Source organism: Odontomachus brunneus, unplaced genomic scaffold (assembly GCF_010583005.1).
Source record: "Odontomachus brunneus isolate Ranch 3 - 2012 unplaced genomic scaffold, Obru_v1 Obru_scaffold_001, whole genome shotgun sequence".
NCBI lineage: Eukaryota > Metazoa > Arthropoda > Insecta > Hymenoptera > Formicidae > Odontomachus > Odontomachus brunneus.
The window spans coordinates 6,971,814-6,974,951 of record NW_022639451.1 but is presented as its reverse complement, the minus strand read 5'-3'; positions in this window follow the sequence as shown (position 1 = coordinate 6,974,951).

Sequence of the window (3,138 nt, the reverse complement as noted above, 5' to 3'; positions counted from 1 at the left end):
TGATACTTTCGTTTAGTCTGAGTAGCTCATAATAAACGACGCCGTGCATATCCCACCAAATGCAAAGCATTGCTTTGTGGCCATGAATATTTCTCTTTGGTGTGGATGTCGATGGTTGGCCAGGGTCTACCCATGATTTTCTTCGTTTAGGATTATCGAGGTATATCCATTTCTCATCGCCAGTCACTATGCGCCACAAAAACTTTTCTTTTTCTGCCTGGCGAGCAGAGAAATAGAGATGTTTAAGCGATTCGCAATGGCATTTTCGGTTAATTCGTGTGGTATCCATTTTCCCTCCTTTTGAATTTTTCCCATTGCATGTAGATGTTTGAAAACAGCCATCGGAGTAACATTTAATGCTGCAGACAATTCTTGGAGCGTTTGAGTAGAGTTTTCGTCCAATAATGCCTGCAAATCGGTGTCTTCAAACTTTTTCGGTTGGCCTGAGCGTTCTTTATCATTGACATCAAAATCACCACTCTTAAATCGCTGAAACCATACTTGGCATGTTCTTTCCGATGGAGCATAATTGCCATAAGCTTCGAAAAGCAATTTATGAGCTGCAGCTGCAGTTTTTTTCAAGTCAAAGTAATGAAGCAGCACATGTCGAAAAAACAACTTATCACGTTCCATATTTAATCAAAAGAAAAAATAGCACTGCTCGCTTAAATGAATCTCTTCGCACTGAATTTTATTGACAAATGTCTAACCTCTAAAATGCAGCCAGTTTCAGATGTCAAAATAAATTACACCTGCAACTAACGTCATCTAACTGTGAGCCGCAGGAACTAAGTTTACCACCTAATATATATGTGCTGATAAAAATTAAGTAATTAAATGTTGGTATATAATATCGGTAATAAATTACCGATCTTCGGTATTGTGTAATTATATGTTGGTAAAAAAAATTATGTAATTAAATGTTATACAATATCGGTAAAAATTACCGACCGTCGGTAACATCGGTATCCCCCCCCAATTACTGACCGATGATACCCCCCTCCGCGGTGACGTCATACCCCCCCCCGCGGTAACGCAATCCCCCTGACGTCATACCCCCCCTCCGTGACGTCATACCCCGCCCACGGTACCCCCCGCCCCTCACCCCCCCCTCAGAGAACCATGGGTTAGAACCTGCCTAGCTTACCTACTATATCGAAAATACTCAATCTTACAATCAATGTGAACAAATACATACAATCAGTTGCATGCGGGGTGTCACATTGAGTTACCACGTGAAATACAGCTGAAGCAAGCTGTAATTAATGTGAAATCTGCGGATAATGCATGTTTCGCGTGGATGGTGGTCGCTGCTCTTGACCCAGCCGAATGACAGATCAATAATCTTCGTACCCACATTATACGTCGATATTAAATTTACAGAACATTGAGTTTCCGATGTCTGTAGATCAAACAACAAAATTCGAACAACAAAACTGTAACGAGCCGTACGTGATATAAAGATCGAACAAACCGCGAAACGTTAAAACCGAGTATCCGAAACGACTTGTCACGAAAATAGAACCCGCGACAAACCGATATAAACACCGCCGACCGACCGCAAATATCATAACACGAGATCAGGCTAAAATTGGTATAAAAGACCGCGCGAAAAGCTGAGAAGGGAGCAGTCTTCTGAGGCACTCCGCTGAGCATAGCTAAGACTCCGACAGCAGCAGCTTCTCGCGAACATCGCTGCCTAAAATAATCGTATCCTAGACCTTCCTCAATACCGCTCCGTCGACTTTTTGGATTCGTAAAGTCGACATTCCTCAATACCGCTCCGTCGACTTGTTGGATTCGTAAAGTTGACATCCGCGTGGGCTTATCGAATTCGTAAAGGCTACCGCTCCGTCGACTCGTTGGATTCGTAGAGTCGACATCCGCGGAGACTTATTGGATTCGTAAAGTCTACATCCTCGTCACCGCTCCGTCGACTTATTGGATTCGTAAAGTCGACATCCTTGATTACCGCTCCGTCGACTTATCGGATTCGTAAAGGCTATCGCTCCGTCGACTCGTTGGATTCGTAAAGTCTACATCCTCGTCACCGCTCCGTCGACTTATTGGATTCGTAAAGTCGACATCCGCGTAGACTTATTGGATTTGTAAAGTCTACATCCTTGATTACCGCTCCGTCGACTTATTAGATTCGTAAAGTCTACCGCTCCGTCGACTTATTGGTTTCGTAAAGTCGACATCCGCGGAGACCTGTCGGATTCATAAAGCCGACACTCCTCGCCACCGCTCGGGCGACTTACCGGATTCGCAAAGCCGACAACCGCGTTAACTTCCGCAAGTAAACAGCGGTATCGGCTGTCGGACCCGCGAAACCTCCGTTATTGTAAATGCTCCACCGCATACCGAGCATCGACATCCGCGCCGTCGCCCTGGAGGACCGATCCCCGCGGCACCGCATCATAGCGCACGACCGCTCTACAAAACTCCGACGCATCCCGGCTCGCCGTCGCGTAACGTCCCGGAACCGTATTATTCCTCGAGGAACGGCTCTCCTCGCGCAACCAAAATTAAAGGTCCGAGCGTTAACATCGCGCCGCAAGCACAATACAATCGACGCGTCATAATTCCGCCCGCGTCCCACGGCCGCCAGCGATCCCGCGGCACGAGCTCTGCCGCAACCAATATCAACACGCGCGAACACAAAAACCCGAGCGCTAGGCCAACGGCGTCGAGACTGTAAATACTCATTGTAAATAGCCATCTAATATAGAATAGACATCATCTTAATATCCATCCCACTGTCTTCACAATTATTTACATCTGCCCGAATCCGGATCACACCGACTCGCAGCTTATCCCGCACCGAACGCGAAATAGCGTTACAAAACAATATATCCATCAATGTGTACTGTTTCGAAAAGAAAACGGAAAAGGAAACGAGACATGTGATCTTCCCGATACGCCTCACCAGCTGCAAGATGGACAACAACTTGCTGCACATTTCGGATTATCGAGACCACAACACGGGACATTTTGCTTGGATCAAGAACTTATCCCGGCTCGTGAGCTTACAGTTGAGCAAATATAAAGTCAGAAAATACATTTGCGATCGGTAAGTACATTTCATGAATTCAATGTATCGGAAGTATGAGACGATAGTAAATTGCAATGTTTTAT